General features: G+C 38.5%; 1 long non-coding RNA gene across 1 annotated transcript; it reads left to right on the top strand.

Annotated features, from left to right (window-relative positions):
• Positions 1–1,678: 1,678 nt before the first annotated feature.
• Positions 1,679–19,089, top strand: LOC119852241. Its single transcript, XR_006278511.1, has 3 exons — positions 1,679–1,753; positions 2,230–2,338; positions 18,754–19,089. It is a non-coding gene; the product is annotated as an uncharacterized LOC119852241 (long non-coding RNA).
• The last annotated feature ends 6,049 nt before the right edge of the window (positions 19,090–25,138 follow it).

Genomic DNA, 25,138 nt, shown 5'->3' with positions numbered 1-25,138 from the left:
TTAAGTATATAGCTGTACATATTTGCAGGATCAGGGCTTTAGTTAATGTCTTCAGGATAATGAGAATCATTACTCTCCCAACTATAGTTCTGGTTCAGGAAAGTGTCCATATTCAGGAAGAGCATTCATAAACCACATTCATAAATTCTATGGAAGTCAGTAAGACATAAGCCCACATTTAAAATTAAGCTTACCTGAATCAGCCCGAGTTTTTCATGATATTTAGAGGGCTTGATCCAAAGCCCACTGAAGTCAGTTGGAGCCTTTACATTGACTGATCAGGTCCATATCTATCTGCGTCAAGAAACAATGCCTCAACATGAGTATAAAAAAGCAGATGTTCTGACTTAATTACTCTTACTCATGCCTACACCAGCCAACTAGGTCACTCATGAACAACAGTAATATGATCCTTCAGACTGCTCTGAGAAGAGTAGAATTTATTATTCTGAGTCATGTGTGCTTTGGTGAGTCAGCACGCTCACTCTGTCTTTAGCATTAGATCTTTTTGGGTAACAGATGGAGACAGTGATTTTGAATTTATCACTCTGGCTAATGTTGTCTGACATGGCTTTATAAACTTGAAGACTGCTTGGAAAAAAAATGTACTCAAGTGCCAAGTTTGGGGAACAATAAAAAGCAATTCTCCCTTAATAGTTCTGTTCTTCTATTGCAAAGGCAACTTTTTCCATAATAGCTTCAGTGGAAAGAAAAGAAATCTCATCTTTACTTTTCTGCATTATCCTGGAAACAATTTAGACAATTTTGAATCCACTGTAGAATGCTCTGAAGAATGTCTGTCAACTGAACCACTAGCACAATCGGCTTTACCACCTCCATCGGAATTAAAGCACAAAACCACCATAAAAATGGCAGTTGTTGATTTGTGACTCTCCTGCCTGAAGGTGTAAATATGTGTTAATGCATTTTGAGACTATGCTGTTTTCAGTTATATAGTCAAACTGCTGAAAATATCCTGGCAAGTAAATAGGAGAAAATAATGCAAGTGTTTATAAAGGAGATGCATATAGAAACAGTTCTTCATGAGGCTGGGCTTGTTCTTTAGAGACTTGCACATTTTGTAGTCCTTTTCAGCTGTGCAAAATGAATACAAAGTAAGTCTATATCAGAAAGATAGCTTTTTACATCCACTTTGCACAGGTGTAAATGAGTGCACAAGATGCAAACCAGTGAAGACTCAGGCTCTATCTTTCCTTTTTTCCATATCATTTAAGTTTGTGAAGAAATAGGTGGCAGAGGTTCTGTCTCCCCTGTGTGTTACCAGAGAAAATATTTTCTGGACAGGAATGCTGTGCAATATGCAGTGCATAATCAGAATCTTGATATTGTGTTAGGTAGCAAAGTTAACCAGTTCCTCCCTAATTGTGTCTGTTTGCTTAAGACATTTTCACCACCCCTAAAATGATAGTAAATGACATAGCAACCTGACTATATTGTATCTCTCTCTCTATATATATATATATTGTGATACAGGAGGGCCAGGGAGTAGTGGGAGAGTGCTAGAGGGGAAATATATAAACTCAAGGCTAATTAGGGCGGGGTTCCCTGTAGACTAGGGAAGGTGGCTGCAGGTTAATTGGAGCATCTGAAGTCAATTAAGGCCCTGTTAGGAACCAAATAAAACCCCCTGGGTCAAGCAGACAAGGCAAAGGTTGGAGTTGTGTTAAAAGATTTGGAAGACCTGAGACTTGGAGTAAGGGAGATGCCTTCCCCCAGCATCTAAGGACTGAGGGTAAGAAACCCAGAGGGGCTGGGACTCAGAGCAAGGAGCAAACCCAGGCCCCTCCTCTGCTTCCCTTCTCTACCACCTTTCTGGGCTAGTTGCAGGGCCCTTGGCACCCAAAAGCAGGGGCAAAGGGTGGCATCTTAGCTCCCTGACAAGAAAAGTGCTGGGCCCACCAAACTAAAATTGGCCATCTTGCCACAATATATAAGACTAGCATGATGAATGAACTGGATAAAGGTTCCTGCAGATAGCCTGCCTGGTGAGTAAAGAATAATTAAGGTTGAGAAGAATGTTAAAGAACTTTAAATTATCCTTCAGCTGCCTCTTATCTTATGATGTTGGGACTGGTGCTAGACTCACCTTCCTAGCTGTGTTATCAGCTTACAGTGTTCTGCGGGCCTTGTGACAGCAGTAAGTTTTAAGGAGAGGTTGAATTTGAAAGAGGGTAAGGTAGTGGATTTACAAGTTTTTTTTTTTGAGAGGTGGTTATGCCACATAGAAGGTGGCATACAAGAAAGTATGGAAGTGTATGTGGGAGAGATGGACTAATGAGCAGTGAAGGCTGGAGACACAAATTGATCACAGGATAAGGTAAGATTTGTGCTCGATTACAGTTGCTGGATTCTGGATACTTTTTCTTCATAGTAATTGAGACACCTACATTTATAATCCATTACTCTATGCTAGAAATAATATTGAAGTATCTTTTACCTGTTACAGGAAATCTATTGGGTAAATAGATATTCTCATCACAATGATTAAACAATATGTCTACAAACACAGACAGAAGACATGGGACAGATCTCTCTGTTGTAATATTAATATCTTACTCTTAAATGCTGTGAAGTGGTGTCTTTGATCTAGAAGGATTTCAAGCATTTTTCAACTTGCATATGGGGTTGATTTATCCACCAAAGAAATGCAGCAACTTCTGAGATAGAAGATAGCAGCTGTTAAAACAGCATCATCAACAGTGAACAATAAGAAATGAAGGAGAATATTCTAAGTAGAGCTAGTCAGGAAAACTTTAATGGAACCATTTTCCAGCCCATTTTGACATTTTCAGAATGAAGTGTTTTGATTTGTCATTGTAAAATGACTGTTTCAAAAATGTGTTTTTATTTTATTATAATATAAAATAAAAGTGAAATAGAAAAAATATTTTGTCAAAATGAAACATTTCAATCAACCAAAACAATGGGGGAGAAGGGGCTTCTTTCATGGAGAATTTTGAAATTTGTGGTTTTGATTCTTAATTAGATTGAAATTTCAACATTTGTGTTCAAAATCCCTTGTCAAACAAAATTTGTGTCCTCTGCACAGCTTTAATTGTAACTCATCTATTGGAAAATAAATAGGGGATCATGAGTAAATAATGTTAATAATAACCAAACCCAAAATTTAGTGAAGACACTAGGGTTAATGTTATCATGCTGAAGAAAAACATCAGTTATAGTTGTACATCCCATCCTTGATGGCCCTTTCAATAATGTAGTACTAAAGATGGGTGAAATTTTTTGACAAACTTTTTTTGACATTTTCAGAATAAAATGTGTTTGGTTTTTTGGTTTCAAAACATTTTGCTTCCACATTTCCTTTTGCTTTTAATCAAAATCATTTCAAATGGTTAAATTAAAACAAAATATTTCCACTTTGTCAGAACAAAATTGTTTCATACTGAATGAAACATTTTAATGTATGTATTTTGCTTCACTAACATTTTCAAAAATATTGTTTGTGGTTTGACTCAGATTTTTTTTTTCAGATTTGCAAGCAAACAGAAAAATCTGTTTACAAAGCACCCAATATTACTTGCGAGGCACTGTTATAATACTGACTCATCAGAGTAGCAAAATGGCTTTTTGCATTATCTAATAATTCCTTGAAGCTCTCCTATTAAAATACTGTGCAAGCTCAATCCTGTTTACTCCATGAGTTCTGAAGAGGTCAAAAGTGAAGCTGATATGTTTATAACTTTCCTATTACCATTACTTACTGAAAAGATAATGTGACAAGTAATCATGAATGCTGCCTTACAGATAATGAGTATGTCCTCTCTTTTGTTGGCTGAAGCCATTAAGAAGTATCTGTAGCACCCCATCAATGTAATAGATGAATGCATCATAAGTATTTGTGGATTTATTCTCACAACACCCCTGTGAAAGAATGAACAACTATTATTCCATTTTATAGCTGTGGTAGTGGGGCACAGAGAAATTAAGTGATTTGCCCAAGGTCACAACAGGAAATCTGTAGGAGAGCTGGGAATTGAACTCAGGGCTCCTGAGTCAGTCTAACTCCTTAACCAGAGGTTGCTGACTTTTCCAAGTACTTTTGTGTAGTACATATCTGTGAAGAGATTGTTGGTCAGGGAGTTCCTCAGACTATTTTTCAAAGGAAAAGTTGTCATCTGTAATAAAGTCTCCCGCACACTTTTCAAAAGATTCAGTGCACTCAAATCTACACGGATTAACCTATTAGGAGGATGCAACTTTGTAAAATTATAAAGCTATTTTGGAGTACTGAGACTGTCTAAACCTTGACAGTTTGATATGAACTGTATTTATTTTTAAAATTATAGCAATTTAAGATTCTCTAAAAAGATGCATTAACTGACAATTTAGAATAAAAAAACAGTTAGAGTTCCTGGGATGATGGGAACCATTAACATCATAATATACCTTCCTCTCAGGAGGAGGTTTAGTCAGATCTCAAGGAGAAGGAAATTAAGCCTAAAAAATACTTAAAAAAAAAAAAAAAAATGTTTACTCAGGGCTGGCCTATGCTGAAAAGCAATGTTGGCATAACTACATCTCTCAGCAGTGTGAACAATCAACACCTCTTAGAGAGGAAGTTGTCAACCTAACCTAGACAGAACTAGGTCAATGGAAGAATTCTTCTTTTAACCTAGCTACAGTTTCTCAGAACAGTGAATTATCTACAGCAACAAGGGAACCCCTCCCATCGCTGTAGTAAGTGTCTACACTGAAGCATTAAAAACCATATAACTGCAGCCTGCAACTGTGCTATTGTAGCATTTTAAAGATGACAGCCTCAGACAGAAGGGTAAGGAGGAAGATTCTTTGTAAGAAACAAATGGGACTATGATAACATGAACAACATACCTTTTAGTTTATGCCATCAAGTCTAAACAGGGCAGTTGGAGCACAAACCATTAAAGCGGTCCACAGTTCACACCCCTCTAACTTGCACTGTGGCACCATGTAGACAAGCCCCTAGTTAGGTAAGCTTATCACAGTCTGAGAGGAGTTATGGTTTTGTTACATTTGGATAACTCTTACCTGTTATAGCCTCTTATATAATGGAAGAGGAATGTAGGGATCACTAGTGCTGGACAATAGTGGAACTAGAGAGTGGAAGATTATCAAAAGTGACTAGTGATTTTTCGATGCCTCCTTTTCTGAAGACATCAGGAAGGGGCCTGATAGCCATAAATTGGGTGCTGTGAACCTCTGAATTTACATTCCTTTATTTATAGGAACCTAAATGTAGCTTTACGTTGCTAACACCAAAGTTGGCCAACTAGGAAGGATAATCTCAATTGGATTCTGCAAGCCAGTGCTTCATTGGACCTTGCATAGAGGGGGAGTATAGCAGATAGGTCCAGGAAAAGGAGTAGAAAATGCACCAGCTTATAATGGGTCATCTTAGGCAGCAAACACAAATGGTATAGACTGTTGTTGATCTGCAGGTCCATTTACCTCCCTTTGCAGTCAATGGAGAACTCGGTTTCTTCAGCTCCCTACACCCCTCAAAGTTCTACGTGGCATTGTGGACCACATTCCTATCCCTACCACTCCAAATTGGGGGATAGCTGGGAAAAATCAGCTTTACATGCATTGAGCTCTGAGATCCATGGTTGATGGATGTTTGGCAGAAATGGACTACAATGGACACAATAATTTTCTACTGTTCTAATTCTGAAGTTCTGTTCCAGTAATTTAATTTTCCATTGTATTTTTAATTGCACATTAACTGTTTTTAGTACACAATAAATCTCTTATTTCCTGGAAATTCATCTTTACTTCATAACATGTACTGTACTGCAGGATGCCTAGTTCTACTCCAATCACACATTGCTTGTAGAAGAACAGGACCACAGAACTTGTAGGTTTGGTGAAAACCAACATAATTACAAATGTACATATGCATGGCATAATTCATAGGCTTGTTAAAACCCAGTGTGATATTCATAAATGCACCCCAAGCACTACACAATTCCTAACAACCCCCAAAACTCCAGGGCCAGGTGGAGCACTTATTCAGCACATCACATTACTTTCTCTTTCAAGTCCTCACACAACTATGTGGCTGAGGATCGAGCTCTTCTAAGGGCCCTGGTCACCGGCTGTTCAAAGTCAGCGCACAGCCATTCCATCTTTTCCCTCCACCCTGGCAGCAACCTTTCCCTCTTTGCGTCACAGATATTATTCAGAACACAGCAGCTCTAAGCAGGGGGATATTTTTCTCACGGAGATCCAATCTAGTGAGTAAACAATGCCAGCACCCCTTCAATCTACCAAAAATGCATTCAACTAACATTCTGCACCTGCTGAGCCAGTAGCTGAATCTTTTAGCAATGTCAAGGTGGCTAGTCTATGGCTTCATGAGCAAAGAGTAGGCTGGATTCCTCCTGGATCATTATTGGCATTTCAACTTTGCCAGTGATAACCCACAATTGAAAAAGAATGTCCCTGCCTGTAGCTTTCTGTACAGTCATGTATTCTTAAACTGATATCAGTGAAACATTGATGGGGATGCACCAATGATTGCATAACCATAGAAAAGTAGCCAATTCTCTATGGCAAGGAGGGCTGGGGCCAAAATAGGGATGTGCATGTCATCTATCGCCATGCCACAGTTCAGGACCCCCTAGCTGCAAATTCATCCATGATGTCATGCACATTGCTGAGTTAGTCCTGCACAGCAGGATATTATTAATGACCTACAAACATGCATGACATTGGGCTCCACTGTAGAGTTTCTAACTCCAAACTGATTCCCACTGAGCGGTAGCAATTTGGTGTCGCAAGCTTCTACAGTGCAATCTCCACTCTCTTCTCATCTCAGTGCAGCTCTCATTCTGGTGTCCATGTGCTGAAGGGCTGAGCAAGCTTGGTGCACAGATCTAGGAATGTGGTCCTTCACCTCCAAATATTCTGCAGCCACTACTGATTGTCCCAAACATGTATTACAATGTGATCCCACCAGGCAGTGCTTATTTCTTGGGCCCAGAAGTCATGTTCCACAATCTGCAACTGTTCCTTGCCACCAACAACCCTGCGTTCTTTTTTGCCAGGTCCCTTAGCAATCAGCCCTCAAAAAAAAATCACCATGTCCCCCATTATTGTAGTATTCCTGTGACTCTGCAAATACCAAAGGATAGTTTCTTGTGTGTTTGCAATGCTCACAACAACAATGCAGAGCTGTGCAGGTGCCATACTTCTGTCAGGGATGGCAGACAGCTATAAGTGTTGCACAGCTTTGTAGGATTTTAAAAACCAGATGCAAAAATGATGGGATAGGAATGGCATCCCAAGATGGCAGAAGATGCATTACTTCACCACTTGCTCCCAGCCCCCCTATTCCACATGCCCCATAGCACATTGTGAAAATCCCACAATAGGCATTGTGCTAGTTGGTAGCACCTGGCACACACATGCATGGTGCACTGCACTTTGCATCAGCACAAGAACTACTTGTGAATATGCACTGTACCGACTCAAGCAGTCAAGTATGCATGCACGTGCAATATATTAACTGTGGCACCTTTACACCAATGTAACTTGTGTCAACCAAAGTTTGTAGTCTGGACATCACCCCATAGTAGATGTTACGCTACTGTAAATCATGCCCAGGAATGGTTCATCCCCCCCATCAAAGAAAGGATCACAGAAGCATAAAGGAAGCTAACAGCAACCTTCAGAGCTCACCCCTGCTCCTGTGCAGTTCGGCCCCTGCTCTTTAGATTTGATCCAGTCTATTTAATATATAGTGACCCATAGCAAATAAATATATGCATCAAAGAGACTACAATGTAACTATAGTCTAATGTACATCATGTGAACCACAAACTTGAATAAGTTTTGTGAACAAGTTGAAGCTCAAGAAATAATTCGAGATACTCGCAAAACATCAGCCTTCACAGACTTTAGCCATTCTTCTTCCTAAGTAGTACGGGGCGGAGAACGGTAATTACATTTTGAAGAGAATTTTTATACTTCAAAACCTGGTTTCATTCCATTAAAGAATGAGAACCAAAAATTTTGAAAGTCTCTATGAAAGGGAAAGGAATTCTGGCTTCAAGAAAGTCCACCTGATGGGCTTCCCTAAAGCTATGGACCCTGAAAAATCTGGGCCCCCAGCATCTGGACCTGTGGGTTGCCAAGGAGTCGGGTGAGAGAATTGCCAGGAAAATTTGAGTCAGAACTTTGGCAAAATCAAGCCATCTCTGCAAAATGGTTTGATTTTACTGACCTTGCAAAATTTTTTGCTGCAATTTTTCCAAACTTCTAATAATTTAATCTACATAAATTATTTGTGATGGAAGACACCCCAAAACATTAATTGAATTTGGGAAAGAAATACTATGTTGCCTCACTGCCCTGATATAAATGTGACCTAAAATATACATGAAGCATATGATTTGCCAAAAAGAAATGTTTGTTCAAGAAAATAGATGCAAGCAACAAGGAAACATGCTTGCCTAATGTGGCAGCTAAGCTTTCATCCTAATGCAGTGAATTGTGTTTTCTGCAGCATTTGTGCCCTTTACATAATTTTTAAATCCATTCAGAAGGTTTTAACTTCTCTTTTCTTACCAATGTCAAGTATATAATCTTTTGAAATTAACTATTCAGCTACTGTGGGGGAGATGTGTTTGCCGTGGGGATGTACTCAATCTATTAAAGGTTTTTAGGGTGACCATATTTCCCAAAGAGAAAACGGGACACCCCCAGCTGCTTGCCCGAGGGCCTCCCACCATGCAGTTGCCGGTCGCTGGAATCCTGCATGGGTCCTGCATGCTGAAATGCTGCTTTCCCCTCTTTCCCCTCCCTTCCTTCCCCCCGCATTCCGTCCCTCTTCAGGGGGCCTGGCATCTCCACTCACCCCCCCACATACACTCCATCCCACTTTTTGACAAAAGTGGACATTTGTCCTGTTTGCTCTTGCCATCTGATCGAGTCATCAAGAGCAAATGGGACAAATGCCTCCTTTTGGGAAAAAAAGTCAGGACAGCCAGGACAGGGCTTAAAAAGGGACCGTCCTGGCCAAAATAGGACTTATTGTCACCCTAAAGATTTTCCATCTCTGATTTCTGACACAGAGCTTCTCTTCCCTTCTCCCCTCCCCCACAAGGTTGGTATACCAGACCCCAATAATTCTCACTTTGCTAAATCACATACCTCATGTTTTGCACACACAAATGGCCTCTTTCTCAACTTCTCAGCAATGCTTTAATGGGAGAGTGTGGTACTGAATTTTTGAATTACTAAGACTTTATTAAGCTGGATGCTGCGTATACTAAGAAATATTTCTGTGCTAATTAAAACCAACACACACTTGCCAAGTGACTAAAGTGCATTTAGTGATGCAGTACCCTTGCTTCTTTTATTGTTTGCTTGATTAAATCACAAAGAGTGGGATCTAAAGCGGATTAAAGACTTCCATTGACTTCAAAGGGCTTTGGAGCAGGCCTTAATGACTCAATCTAACACCACAAAAATTAATGGAAGTACTTCCATTGACTTTAATGGGCTTTGGATCAAGTCTTACTCTGCAATTGATCTGCCAATCATTAGTATGAATTCCCAATAGTATGAATTGGGAATTTTCTACTATATATGAAATTTTTTGTTACATTTGCAACTCTGGCATCTGTAAAGTAATACAACTGGTCTTTCCCTGTCTTTGTATATAGGAGGCAGAATATCAACTTTGAACTAAATTAGATGAAAGAGCTGTGTTCAGTACCCCTGTGTAATTTCCATTCAAATTACACAAAATGTCAGATTTCTGTGGAATATATGTCTGGTGAGATACATATTTCAATGTTAGGATGGAAAGTCCAACAAATTTCTGGGCAATTCATTACAAAGCTGGATGTGGTCTTTAATATAAAAACTGCTATAATTTATTATTAGGAATCATTAGTTAGTTTTTTTTTTTCCACATATATCAAGAGAAAAGAAACCTGCTAATCTATCCTGATGTTCTAGATAAAAACTATAGCTGCAGCATACATAATGGGACAATTTATTCTTGTTGGGATTCCAGTAGAACAATTACAAACTAATGACACTTTCCACCTAATCCTTTATTTTTTCCAGAGGATGATACTATGGGGTTTGGGTTTTACTTTGGTTTTTTTTTTTTTCCAGAGGAGATTATTAGTTTCATGCATCACTTACCTGATCATTCAGCAAGAGTTGAAACTGCCAGTGCATGGCAGTATATAAATAAAATGGACACAGTGGTAGAAAAACTAGCTTTACCATTTTGTGAAGCTTCATGCTGCACTAGAAATATAAGTAAATATAATTTTGGTGTCGTTATCTCCATATTACACACACAAGTTGAGGGTTTGTCAATATTCTTCTAAACTCTTTTGAACATTTATCAGTCAGCATTGGCAGCTGTGACAGGATGACTGCTTGCTGCATACCAAATGTAGCAACACAAAGCTGTCATTCTTCAGCAGGTTATTACTTTGAAATGATTATTATTTAAGATAAATTTTTGACTCTTTTTTTAAGTTGGACCTTCCTCCTAAGACTTCCAGCAGGATGTGAAGTAGTTTGATGAAAATTGTATCTGTGAGCTGTACATGTAATAGTAATGCTTTATATAAGTGGATCTTTGTATTGAAAGGACATTTCATTATTCCATGTACATGAAGGTCTGAGATATGCTACTGTTTATACTAATGCCCATTATTTAAAAAAAGCTCTGAAAACATTTTGATTGGAAATTTCTACAGTACATAACAGCATTTTTGGATTAATATATAGTTCTCCAGCTTTTTTTTTAAAAACCAGATTTTTCTTTTATTACACTGAAAGGTCTGCACCATTCTGAATGCATTGAATGTCAAGGTTAGAGGTGAATCATTTCTTCAGAACCAGGAAATGCTTACTTCACAATAACTTATGAGGGGGTGGGAAGAGGAAAACTCCTTACACTGCAGAACTGCAGATGCACATATAGAATAGGATTATTTCTGTGCCATTATACTTTTATGTATCTGATGTAATCTTTGTGTGAAGCTCTGCATTTCTGAGAAAATGAATGAAAACAAACTCAAGAGCTAGAGAAAAGCAGTGTCTGCCTAAAAGAAAATCCTGTAACTCATTAAAAGATTTGCTAATTAATTCAACATGAATAAAATATGATGATGGCATCTATGTAGTACAGAAAGTTATTTCAGACTAACAGTTCAGACTAGAATAAAAATAGACCAGTTTTGCTGATTTCAAGATACACTTTAAAAGTTTATCTCTGAGGCAAAACCATTTCAACCAGATTCAAAGGAGCAGATTAATTAAATGTTAAAATGGCACTAGAATGACGCTGAAGTTATTGCTAGTACTTCATCACTCTCACCCTTTACTCGCCATTCTATAGCTATACCTGTTGAATGTAGCACACTCTGATGAATAATAGCAGATATTTTCTGATATATTTGCTTATACAATGTGATGCCATAATTTGTTTTAGCCTCTGACAGAAGATGCTATTACCCAAAAGTTACCCTATTGACTTGTAACCCTGTATCAGGTAATAGATACACAAACAGAATTATTTCATTGTCTTTTAACTTAATACTAGTTAATGGAGCTGAATTAATTTATGGTAATTGGAATATTTCCCTTTTTTTTTCTTGTTGGTGAAATTTCAAATTCATTTTTTTTTCATGTTGCTTATTCTCTGGTCTGTAATGTAATAACAAAGTTAAACTTTGGTTGTGATTGATCACAGAAACACATGATATTTTTTGTCTCTTGGTGCAATTAAAGTGATTTTTGTACTCCAGCTTTTTGGCATACATATTCACAGAGTGTGAATTTAAAAACTGCTTTCTGCAAGTATTTGAGTGGGTGAACTAACAATTTACTTTCCATTTGCATGCATGCCAGTGAACCTCAGTCTCAGGAATGTGTGAGGAAAGTGAACACAAAAGGGATGCAAATGCATCCAAAAATGTGAATAGTCACAAGGACATATTTATAGAATTTGCTCAACTCTAGTCTTTTTAATTACTCCTTAGAAACTGTAAACTCAAATCTGTTCCCTCACTAAATTAGCCTCCTTCCTTTGAAGCAACTTGCTATTTTATTGGTTATTTCCAAACATCCATTGTTAAAATAGCAGAATTTTTATTGCTTCCTGATTTGTATGCAAAAGCATTATCATTACATTACAAAAAGCAAGGCAGCTTCATTTTCAGAGTAACAAAGGTCCTGTGAACTAATCCTTTTAAAAATAATATAGCATTTTCTCTGTTATATCCTCTTTAGAATATTTGTGCCTCTCTTCCCAGGCGAAGTGCTCTTTTTATACACTAAAAATTAAGAGGGAAAGTTAAGCTAACTGCAAAAATGGATTTGTGAATAAGAACACTGTTCACTGTGACTTGTGTGCCCCTATTATTTGTTCACAATTATTCAGGGAACAGAAGGTTATTCATGGAAATAACTGCAAGTCTCAAGAGTTTTGCAAATTTTAGCCTGAATCATTATTTGTGTTAAAATTCCTGTCTTAGATTCACTATTCAATATTCACTGTTTCCTGGTTTACAAATGTGTTGATGTGATCAGAAACTATTTGATATAGATGGCCAATAGCAGACCACTAATAATGAATGGCTAAAAAAAAGCTGAGTTAAAGTCAGAGATTCTGTTCCATGGGAAATTCTAACATTTCAACTTTTTGTTTTCACCCCATTTCAGGAAATTCAGAAATGTCAACATGTTGGACAGTTCTGATTGAACTGCATTATGACATTCTTGAAATAAAAATGTTTTGTTTAATGTAAGGCTTCTTTTCAAGTCATATCAACATCAACTGCATTGCCCTACCGCAGCTGAATCTGCATTGCATTGTTGGAGATGTAGTCCTTCAGGGAACCCAGCTCATAGAAGTCATTGGGGGTCCAAACTACAACTATCATAAGTCAAACTGCATTTCCCTAGCACATTAATTTATTTTTAATTAATTTGAACATAAACATTTTGGGTCAGTTCAATAAAACAAAATATTCTGATTTGGGATGAACCAACTCAATACAAAATATTTCAATTAAAAATTGGAAAAACTGATATTTTTCCTGCTGAAACTTTTGATTTTTTTTCCAGACACTAAATTTTCCATTGAAAAAAGTCCAGTGGAAAATTCCCAAGCAGTGCTATACTGAAACGAGCAATTTATGAACAACCCATAGTCTGAAAAGTATTGCTCCAAAATATTCAGCGAATATGTGAACAATGCGTACATTTGAAGAAAATCAGGATTGGTTTATGAACCATTTTTAAACCAAAAAATGGTTAAACTAATAAGGAATGATTCAACCAGCTTTCAGGAAAATATTCCTGGGCCTGATTATTGTATCCTTTGACAACCACACAAGGAAATGAAAAAGAACCAATTTTCAGAATGGAGAGTAACTTGGTCCAAAGTAAGCATCATTACATTCTGTTTCCTCAACACCACCATCATCCTTCCCTGCTGGTAGAACACAGTCAGGCATCACAGCACACCACCTGCACTCAAAATAAGTTTTACTCCAAGAAACAGAAAAGAAGGCATGGCCAGGGGGTATTATCGCTGCACTGTCTGCCCTAATCGTAGGTCATATTTTCAGAGAGTTCAAGAACAGCTCAATTTAAAACCACCCTTGGCTTCTTTAGAAAATGCGTGTAACAGAGGTCATACTGGTAATGACTCCTCTGGCTAGCATTGTCAGTGCAAGAAGGGATGCTAGACTGAGGTCACTCTTGTCTTGCTCTCCCTCTATCAGATATTTTGGGTACACAGTCCTATTAGAAAGAACTGCAGTACTACTACCCATTATTCAAAGAGTCATAACTTACATTGGATGGGAGGGTCTGACTCTGGGTTCCCAACGTTTTGCACTATACATTACCAAACAACAATTTATGATGCACCATCATGTCCTCTGTGTTGTTTCAGGGCCTTCTGGATCAGGTCTGAGGGTATATTATTTTTCAGGGCACTGCCACTTCCTAAGTGGCTATTTTGCCCACCTTTTGAGCTGGCTCCTGCTATCTATTCTGCACATATGCTTGTGGATTTCAGTTTCCTTTGTCCTGCCAATCTATCACTTTCTAACCTTGGTAACTTCTCCTTTCAAGGATGATTGCTTTCCTGCTCTGTGATTATTGCTTCCTTTGAGAGGTCTATCCACTCCTGCATACAAACAATGTATCATGCTGCCTGTGTGTAACATCTTTGGGGTGTTGTGTTTTTGGTTTTTTTTTTTTTTGCTGTGTACTCTGGTCGCTCCAGTGCTACAGAGAGGAAGTATAAGGAGTCAGTGCATGCACCCCATCCCGTATTGCAACCCGTGGTATCAATATATTCTGTAACAGAATAGGTGGGTACGTCCTTTAGTCCCTTGCATGGCCATATTTAGCCAGTGATCATCTAGCCCTTTGATGATGGTCTATTTACTACCCTTGTGGACCTTAATGTCCCTTCACCTTCACAGGTTATTACTGTCTATACCATGATGAGAAAGGTACCATCTAATCCATCATGGAGGGCCAGCATGAAGAAATTATTACTCTAGAGGAACATTTAAAAGCCAAATACAAAGACATACATTTAAAATGTCCACTATTTATGTACAACTATTTAAGTACATTAATATTGGTCACGTTTTCACTCATGTTTATAAGTGAATGGATTTTTTGCTTAAAATTTATATTGGCACATGTGAACCAGTTTTTATTGGTGTCTGTTCAGCTCCATTACAAGAGACATTGATGCATTGCTTCTCTCACATTATTGGGTGCTCAGTTCAAAAGGTGAAGCCTGAAGCAACACTGTACCAAAGAGTTATACTATGTGAAGACACCCAAAGCAGTGCATATCCTGCTGCATCTTGTGACTAAATTGTCTCATGAATATGCAAAATATGGAGACTGGAGAATTATTTACAATTCAAATACTGTCACCCAAATGCACATTAAAATTAATGACTTTTGGATAATGCTAATGAATAGGAAATAATTCTGTTAAGAAAACCCTAAAGTCTGGAATATTCATGTCAATAATTAATGAATTTTTGTTTTTCAAACTCAGTAGCTCCATTTCCAGTTAAAATGCAGACACTAGTTATCTGTAGTAAATTGCCTTTTATTGTGACTGATACATCTATGCATGCAGACAGCCACATGTCAATCTTCTCAGCATGGACCTAATTAGAATTATTTTATGTTTATGTGCAGATCTTCACATTGGAACAAACTTACCATGGCTTGATTGGGGGTATTGTCTGTCACTAATTAATAAACAAGATTAATTGGCATTTATGCTGTTTGGTTATTGTGTGACAAAATGCATACTTGAGGGGACTAGCTTTATTCTCTACTTATTAATAGTAAAAATCGTCAAATGCAAAATATTCTTTATCATAATTGTCTCTATAAAAATAGTTTCCCTCAGCAATATTTTGCATCTAGGCAAAATTTGACCAGCATTATGCAAGAGCAATTAGCAGACATTACTTTTCATGATGCTCTTGCTAATAATACCATTTTGCTACTTAAGGATTGTGGTTGTCTCCGCATACAACGCATTTTCTTTTGTGGTGGGTAGAGGGCATATCATTGGATAATATTCTACTGAATGATTAATGAATCTAATAGTATGGTCAAGATAGGTTAATATGCAATTTAGGTCACTAGGGAGAGATCTTGTGTCAGAAAGACAGTAAAAGAAATAAACAATATGGCAGCTGCTTATAACACAACTATATTTCACTAAAAAGGGCAAAAGAGATCCTCACTGCTTAATGTATTATGTTTGGGCTTAATAAAACAAAAGTTTCAATCCATTTTAACCATCTTTTAGATCTTAGACTCATGTCTTTTTTAATTTTGCTTTAGTGTTCTAATATTGGAGGCCCAAGTGAATTGAATGAATTCTACTTTTGGTGCATCTTAACTTTTACTTTACTGAGCTTGAACACAGAGCCAGATTTTGAAGAGCGCTTAGCTCCTATTCAGACTAAGTAAGATCCAGCCTTTCAAAGAGGCAGAGTACCCAGAAGCTCCCATTGTGATACTTTCATGGCTGGCTTTTTAAAGAAGCCCAGCCGCAGTGAGTAGAACTCTTTTGAAAATTGGGCCATTTACTGTGGTAGCTAAATGGGAGCTGAGCTTTCTTCAAAATCTGGGCCTCATTGTGGGTGCTGAACTTTTTTCAAAATCTGGCCCATGATGGGCCAAATCATCAGCTGATATAAATTGAAATAGTTTCATTGTTTCTGTTGAGGTCAATAATTTTCACCAGGATCTAACCCAATATTGTAATACATAATACCTCTTAGATCTTTTCATCTGTAGATCTCAAAGCACTTGACAAAGGAGGAATAAATGTCAGTAGCCCCATTTTAGAAATTGGGAAACTGAGTCACATGGTCACCCAACAGGCCATTGGCAAAGTCAGTAATAGAACCTAGGTCTTCTGCACCCCAGTCCAATGCTCAGTCCTCCAGCCAATGAGAATCATTGCTTCCTTTCTTTGCCCAAATTAGAAATCAGCTATGACTCAGGTGTTGCCATATCCATTCTTTACTGCATATATGGATGAAACTCTCTCTACTTTGACACCAGAGGAAGTTATTAAATAAATGTCATAAAAACATAAGAATGGCCATATTGGGTCAGACCAAAAGTCCATCTAGCCCAGTATCCTGTCCTCCGACTGTGGCCAATGCCAGGTGCCCCAAGGGTAATGAACAGAACAGGTAATCATAAAGTGATCCATCCCCTGTCACCCATTCCCAGCTGCTGGCAAACAGAGGCTAGGGACACCAGCCCTGCTCATCCTGGCTATTAGCCATTGATGGAATTTATCTAGTTCTTTTTTGAATGCTGTTATAGTCTTGGCCTTCACAAAATCCTCTGGCAAAGAGTTCCACAGGTTGACTGTGCATTGTGTGAAGAAATGTTTAGTTTTGTTTGTTTTAAACCTGATGCCTATTAATTTTTATTTGGTGACACCTAATTCTTGTGTTATGAGAAGGAATAAATAACACTTCCTTATTTACTTTCTCCACACCAGTCATGATTTTATGGATCTCTATCATATCCCTCTTTAGTCGTCTCTTTTCCAAGCTGAAAAATCTCAGTCTTATTAATCTCTCCTCATATGGAAGCTGTTCCATCATCATCAATGGTGTCATCAACAGTGTTAAGTCTTCTAGAGATCAGTAGAGAAATTCTTCATTATTTAGTGCATGGAGACAAAAGGTACTTTGCAATGACCAGTGGTAACATCCTCCTGCTCTGTTTGTTTGTGTTGCATTTTTGTTTTGGAGATGGTGGTCGGCTCTTGGTTGTTTGCAGTCTGATAAAGCAAGTCCTGATGGACATTTTTATCCAATTATAATTGTTGTTGCAAAAAACATTATGCCCACCAGAGAGGTCAGAATCTTGCTGTCTGTCAGGTATGTAACTGTGTTACGTGAATGTTTTTTAACAGCGGGGTTTTTTTAGCCTAGTAGAAAAAATAAGCTAAGAGCAAATAATGGAAAACTATAAATAATCCCGAAGTCTGAGAACAATTACTAAAATAGTGATGTTGTCATCCGAATGGGAATGGTCATCTTAGATCCTCCAGTCAGATCCACTAGCATGACCGTCAGAGGAGTGAAGTTCTAGAACAGTTCCAATAGAACTAGTGGGGCCAAACAACCTACTAATTTTAAGATGATCCTTGATAAATTTATAAATGGGATTCTCTAGTGGGACTTGATGACCCAGCAGGTCTCTTCCAGTCATATGTCTCATGTTCCTATGATCCCTGCAGCTCATGCAGAGTTCCACTGAAGTACATCCAAGGACCAAGGCTCAATATACTGCAGCTGGTGCCAAAGTGTCATTGAAATGAAATATTGGTGGATTCAGGATCCATCTTCCATGTGATACAGCAGTAATGAAAAATATTGTCCAGAGACCTGCATTTTGACCATCATTCTACAGACAGGCTTAAACTGGAATCTCACAGCTGACCTTCCCCAATGTGAATTTCAGGGAGATGAGTCAGATTTGTACTTTACAGAATTGTGTCCACGTGGATTCAAAATCAGAAGATGCTCCTTATGGCACCTTATTCACCTGCAAGAGTGCACAGCAGAGCTCAACACTGAGCCCTAAATGATTTGTGTGGTTCATAGCCATAACTTCCAAATTTCCCAAACAAGGCTTACTAATTTTTTTTGTAGAAATACTGTCAAACTTTAAACCATACTTTTTTACATACATCTTTTCTTTTGTTCTACAGATTATGAAACTGAAAACTTTTACAATCCATTTAAGCTGTTTTGTTTACTCTTGCACATCACTTAGCTTGGACAGTGAAATTAGACTTCTCTATAGATAGTCATTTTCATGTCTTGCTTCTCATGTGTTTGCACAATTCTGCTGTGTTTTGGGTTATAAATGATACAGAGGATTGTTTAAATCCCCAACCCACTGTTTCCATTGAAGTTTAATTCATAAAAATATTTCTATTAATATTAAGTCTTGTGGGTGTGACTCATTGTCAGTGTCCCTTTAAAATGTAGAAATATGAGATCTCTGGTGTTCATAGCAAATAATTGCATAAATGATTAAGAGATTTCTCAGTCAAATTAAAGCACAGAAGGTACAAGCAATATATTGAAAGGAAACAAAGCACTAGAGCTCAGTTCTTTAAAGAAATAAAGTGTGTGTTTAAAAATTCTATTTCGTGCACAGAAAGGACACTTTCAAAAATCCAAATCTATGATCAGCCAGAAAACAACTGAGGACCATGCAACCCTTGAAGATAGAAATAAATGAAATGTCTCTAAACAGCTGAAAACCAACTTACTAACTTATGGGAGTGATAACCCAGCTTTGAATTTGATTTAGTTAGTGATAAAGTACTCTGGTAATCTTGAAAAAAAATATTACAGAACATAGAGAACTGAAGTTCTCAGTAGGATGTAAAAAAAACCCAACAGGCATAAATATGACAGATTGTGAGGCTAAATGATTATGTGACTTGGAGAATTTGCTGCAGTCAGAACTCTGTGATATAATAAACTGATATATAAGTAGTTACTTTCAAATGTTCATTTCCCTGATCAGTCTAACATCAGTTTTATACACAAATGTGAACTGTGTGTATTGCACTTCCTAGCTAGGTCTCTGTTTGCAGTTTGTATCCTTTTTAAGAGTGGAACTATGTCAAATCTAATTCTAAATGGATATCAAGTAGTTCAATCAGTATAGGTCAGTGTGATTTAGGACACTACAGGGAATAAATAAGAGAATTAAATGAAGAGATATTATGGCTACTCCTTATGGTGTAATGTGAAGTTAATAGAATGAAGAATCAGTTTAAATATTTTTTATTTCTTCTGTTAGTGAGTCCTAAATACACTTTTTATTCCCATAACATGTTGGGAAAGAAAAGGAATGTGGAAATTGTGCCATTATAGCCTTCAACAGTAACACATCAAAAGTTGTCACAGGAAGTCGGGTACGTAGCCATAGAACCCTAGGGAACCATGGGTATAGAACAAAGGGATGTGCTGGGTATATTTACACATGATCCTCATATTATGAGTCTCCTGCTGTCTCAAAAAATCTGGTCACACAAAGAACCGCAGCACATGATCCTTGCCTAGAGGCAGAACCAGTCTGAGCTGTAGGTCTCCCTGCAAGCTTATTGGCTTTGGTGAATCAATCTATAGACTGAATTTACTGGGGCACAGACTGTTGTTTATCAGTCCTCATAAATTACTGGTTAAATGTTGCTAACAATGGTATTGCTAATTTGGCCAGCATTCACCTTCACTGAAAATCCATTTGGAACCAAATAACTGAATGTTCAATACAGAGCGGGTTCTCAAACTCCTTCTGACTTTCCATCCTGACTGTCCGTGCATAGCCCCATTCCCATACTGTCTTCTACAGAAACGTTGGGCTGCTACCCTACCACAGAATATGTGTGATGGGGCATCCTACTTTGGGGCATGCAAGGAGTTTTCTGTGCTTTTTCTGTTTTGGTAACAACAATAGTAACTCATTGCAGACTTTTCTCTGCCCTGTGTGGAAGCTTTTAACCCTGTAAAGTACCTTTGGGGGTCTCTATAATTGTAATTTGGAAAAACAAAGAGTGGGACTCCGTTTGCATTTTCCATAAGTGTGTTTGTCCAGGTCAGTGGAGGGTGAAAAAAGACAGTTATGCCACCCTTTTGAAGAAAGCATCTGTGCTTTCACGTAAGTCTGTTTTGGTGCAACAACATGTAAGTGACCAAAACCATCAGGCATTGCATAGTTTTCATTTTCATGGGTGAATTCTGGTTGTGCAGTATTTCTGGCACTTTTTTTTTTTTGAGTCCCAATATTTTTCCCTTGCAACTATTAGCCCAGGGATCAGCAACCTTCGGCATGCAGCCCACCAGGGTAAGCCCCCTGGGCGAGCCAGGCCGGTTTGTTTACCAGTCACATCCACAGGTTGGGCCGATCGAAGCTCCCACTGGCTGCGGTTCACTGCTCCAGGCCAACGGGGGCTGTGGCAAGCGGCGGCCAGCACATCCCTCAGCCTGCGCTGCTTCTCGCAGCCCCCATTGGCCTGGAGCAGCAAACCGTGGCCAGTGGGAGCTGCGATTGGCCCAACCTCTGGACAAGGCAGGTAAAGAAATCGGCCCGGCCCACGAGGGGGCTTCCCGTAGCAGGCCATGTGCCAAAGGTTGCCGCTCCCTGTGTTAGACTTTAGCCATATTGTAGATTAGTCTTTTCCACAAACTATGCTATTCATGTAGTCATGAGAGCTGTGTGATTAATTGATTTTTCTGTTCACTGGCAAGTCCAAAAAAAAGTTTCAAGTGATCTGAAACTGAATTTTTTTCAAAATTTTTGGTGAATCAAAAAGTTAAAAAAAAATAAATTTCAGACTAAACAAAACATTTTGAGCTTTGTTTCTTTTTAAAATCTCAAAATGAGAGATTATTTTGAATAAAGTTGAAGTGTTTTGCTTAAAAAGTGTCCAAATGAAACATTTTGATTTGGGGAGGAGGGGCGGCTAGAGTTTTGTTCAACTGAAACCACTTGCCAAAATCAACATGAATTTGTGAAATCTTTCAGTTGACCTGAACCTGCATTTTTTTTTACCTGAAATTATTTTAGTCAAAAAAATTTTGCATCCATTTTTGTTTGCGTAACTTGCAGAATAATGGAGGCTACAGCTCATGGTTTTTATAATCAGACCTCTTATTGTTGGGCAAGGTCTAGCTGCACCTCTGACTCCTCTCTGGGCTCTCTGAGTGCACCCCCTTCAGACATCAGAAATCCGTGCCTTTAGCTGACCTGGGATGGAATCATGCAATTTCCCCAATTTTTTAAACTGGGTCCTAAGCTACAGTACTCTGTGGATGAACTGAGCTTACTTAGTAGATCCATTCTTTGTGAAAGAAACACCTAGAAAGGTCTACCTTCTTCAAACACTCCTGAAGGCATTTGTGGGTGCCAGCCTATTCCTTCCAAACAGCTTCGCAGTCACAGCATCCCTCTGCCTCCCCATTCCCCACACTTCAGAAAGTCCTTTTAAAACTAGTTAGGATCTTTGTTCTCCTCATTTGCTCCAGGACGTGGATCCTACTGCTCACAACCAGTTTGGTGATCTCTAGGGTATCACAGATAAGATATCAAAACAAATGTCTCCTGAATTGTCCCATAAGTGTTTGGCAGATAGGTGGCTGTCTCGAATCATTGTCCCATTTATTTTTCCAAAAGCCTGATATTAAACTAACCCAACATATTCAAACAGTATATATCCCAATATATTCATGAAGGAAACACCCCAATAACCAGCTTAACAGTATAGTGCTCATAAATTATTACAGAGCAGCCCCATTTCCACTATACTTGTCTCTTCAAGCCCTCTGCTTTGACTAACACTTGGGTAAAGCCAGTGCATGAAAATGTCAGACAAACTAAAGACTTTTTGGGGTACTTCCCCACTAACGAATCTATGCTATGAGTAAAGAAGGGTCAGTACTGAAGTGCTATAACCTACTGGCTTCAGACATTTCCAAAATACGCTATCTCTCAAAGCCTCTGTATGAAATAACATAATATTTCCTAATCATCACTGACAGACATTGGGCCCAATCCTGCAGCCCTTTTTCTGCAGGATTTTGTGATGGATGGATGGATGGATGTGACAGAGCCTTGGGACCCCAGATGCCTCCATATTCCAATTTACCTTATGAAAGGAAACTGGGAACTCATGCATGAGCCAGTGGATCCAAACTTCATTTGTTGGAGGCAAGGAAGGGAGATAGTTGGACCAGATTTCCGGAAAAGGAAAATATAATAGTGCAACTGTGCCTTCTAGGAGGAAATTGTTTTTTGCTTCCTAAGGGCTTGATTAGTGACTGAGTCAATACTACAAACCCATGCAATGTACTGTTTGTTTTCTGGTTTCTGTGTTTGAAATTGTTTGAGTAAGCAATCTAGGGTCACTGAGGGCCTCTGTAAAAGGACTCTGAATTGAGCTGGTAGACAGAACAAAGAATTATGGCCTCTTTCCAAAACCAGGTAATTTTCTTTTCACTTCAAAAGGTAGGTTGTTGCCCTGTGGGAAGTATTTGGGAAGCTGGCCCCAATGGAACTTTCAAGTCAAAACTCTCAACTTATGTACAGGGCATGAAATACACATTTGTGTATGTGTGTGTGGGAAGGTGAATGTTATAGATACAGATACATGCACGGAACCCTTTTATGTATTGATAGGTTTTCCTATGGTGTTGCTATCCATAACATCTAAGTGCTAGGACAGCTCAAACCTAGCTGAAAACAGCTCTCTTTTTTGAGACAATCATCCCAATGCAGAAGGCCTGGACAAGCTCTGATGCCCCATTTGTTACTAGGAAACTCTCATACAGTGCTGTTCCCCCACAGATCTTAAGAGAAGAATCATGACCCACATTTTACCAATGAGCATACTGAGGCATAAAAAGGTCAAGTGACTTGCTGAGGTCCTCACCAGGTAGCTGGCAGAGATGGGACTATCACTCAGATCTTCTGACTCCCAGTCCAGTGCATTGTCTACTGTACCACACTGCCCTGCTTACTCCATCTCCAGTTATGCCCTTAACACGTGGTTAAAGCTTGCACGGAGCTTTGTTTGAGTTCCCAGCATGGAGTGAATTTAACCCAGTATGAAAAGAAGTTTGTCAAACATCCCCAAATGCCCTGAAATGAAAGCTCTGCATAATAACAATTTCAGAGTAGCAGCCGTGTTAGTCTGTATTCGCGAAAAGGAGTACTTGTGGCACCTTAGAGACTAACAAATTTATTTGAGCATAAGCTTTCGTGAGCTACAGCTCAGTTCATCGGATGCATTTCGTGGAAAACCAAATGCATCCGATGAAGTGAGCTGTAGCTCACGAAAGCTTATGCTCAAATAAATTTGTTAGTCTCTAAGGTGCCACAAGTACTCCTTTTCTTTTTGCATAATAACAATTGAAATTCATGATCCATGAGCTTAGAAATAATTGTTCATGGTAAGCCAGCCACCAAAACCAATAAATAATAGAAACAGTGAAACGCAGGTGGCATCAGCTGTGGGGGGGGAAAAAGAACATTATGAGTTGTCACAGTATTGCTAGCTTGCAGGTAAATAAATGTTTGTCTTACTATCCCTTGAGGATCCATTAAAAATGTGTACCAAATTATCAAATGAAGTTCTGGTAAGGAACTGAAACTCATTCAACTTTATCATTTAATTTGAGGGTGCACAGTTTATGGAATAATGCAAAACCACAGAACATTGTTTCACTTATGTCTATGTTCAGCCTCTCAAATCCAAGAACAAGAGAGGAGAAAAGGAATGTGCACTCGGGCCCTGATCCAAAGTCCACTGAGAATAAGTGGGGGTCTTTCCAATGATGTTAATGGGAGCTGCATTGAGCCTTTAAGGGGATAAAATCCTGAAGTCCTGGCTCAGGCAAAACTCTCATATAGTCGTCCATTTTTTTAAAAAAAATGCAACCATGGGTCAGTTTTAAAAAGAATTGGGCAGGATCCTCAGGGCTGGCCAAAATTTTTGTAACACTCCCATCCTTCCTTCTATTCTCTCCCCTTGGTCTGTTTGTTCCCACTCAGTGTGTCTTATCTTAAGTCTGGCTCTTGGAGGCTTGTCTGTTTTTACATATCCTGATGGCATCTGGGACACCTTTGGGTACTTATTGAATAAATAATAATATAGATAGTAGTAATTTTAATATAATTAGTTTCACTGGAATATTAAGATGATTAGGAAGGAGGATGTGACACAGACCCATTGGTGCCAGCTGGCAAAGGGTTCACTGTTCTGCAACAGTAATGCCTAACAGGCCTGACAAACTCACTACACCCAACACATAGTGCTTTCATAGCTCTTCTACAAAGAGGGTCAAGTGAGGTATCTAATAGAAGCTTATGTCATACTGATAATAATAGTTGTGAGTTATATATATATGGTTGATATTTAAGGCGTTGTGTGTGTATATCTATACTGGAACATATGTTTTACAGTCAGAATCAAAGTTAGGTTGACAAGCTAGTTTTTAACAAACCAAAGCATGTATATTCCCCAGTCTGCCTTATTTCACATGTAAAATAAGCATTCTAAGGCAACACAATGGAAGCCCACTTCCATACACTGTGTGCAGTTCTGGTCACCCCATCTCAAAAAAGATATATTAGAATTGGAAAAGGTACAGAAAAGGGCAACAAAAGTGATTTAGGGGATGGAACAGCTGCCATATAAGTACAGATTAAAAAGACTGTGGTTTTTCAGCTTGTAAAAGAGACAACTAAGGGCAAATATGATAGAGGTATGTAAAATCACTACTGATATGGAGAAAGTGAATAAGGAAGTGTTATTTACTTCTTCACATAGCACAAGAACCAGGGGTCACTCAATGAAATTAATGGGCAGCAAATTTAAAACAAACAAAAGGAAGTACTTCACACAACGCACAGTCATTCTGTGGAACTTATTGGCAGGGGATGTTGTGACAGCCAAAACTATAATGGGGTTCAAAAAACAACTAGATGAGTTCATGAAGGATAGCTCCATCAATGGCTATTAGCCAGGATGGTC

The sequence above is a fragment of the Dermochelys coriacea genome, chromosome 2 (genome assembly GCF_009764565.3).
Source record: "Dermochelys coriacea isolate rDerCor1 chromosome 2, rDerCor1.pri.v4, whole genome shotgun sequence".
Lineage (NCBI taxonomy): Eukaryota > Metazoa > Chordata > Testudines > Dermochelyidae > Dermochelys > Dermochelys coriacea.
This window is presented reverse-complemented; position numbering and strand designations above follow the sequence as displayed.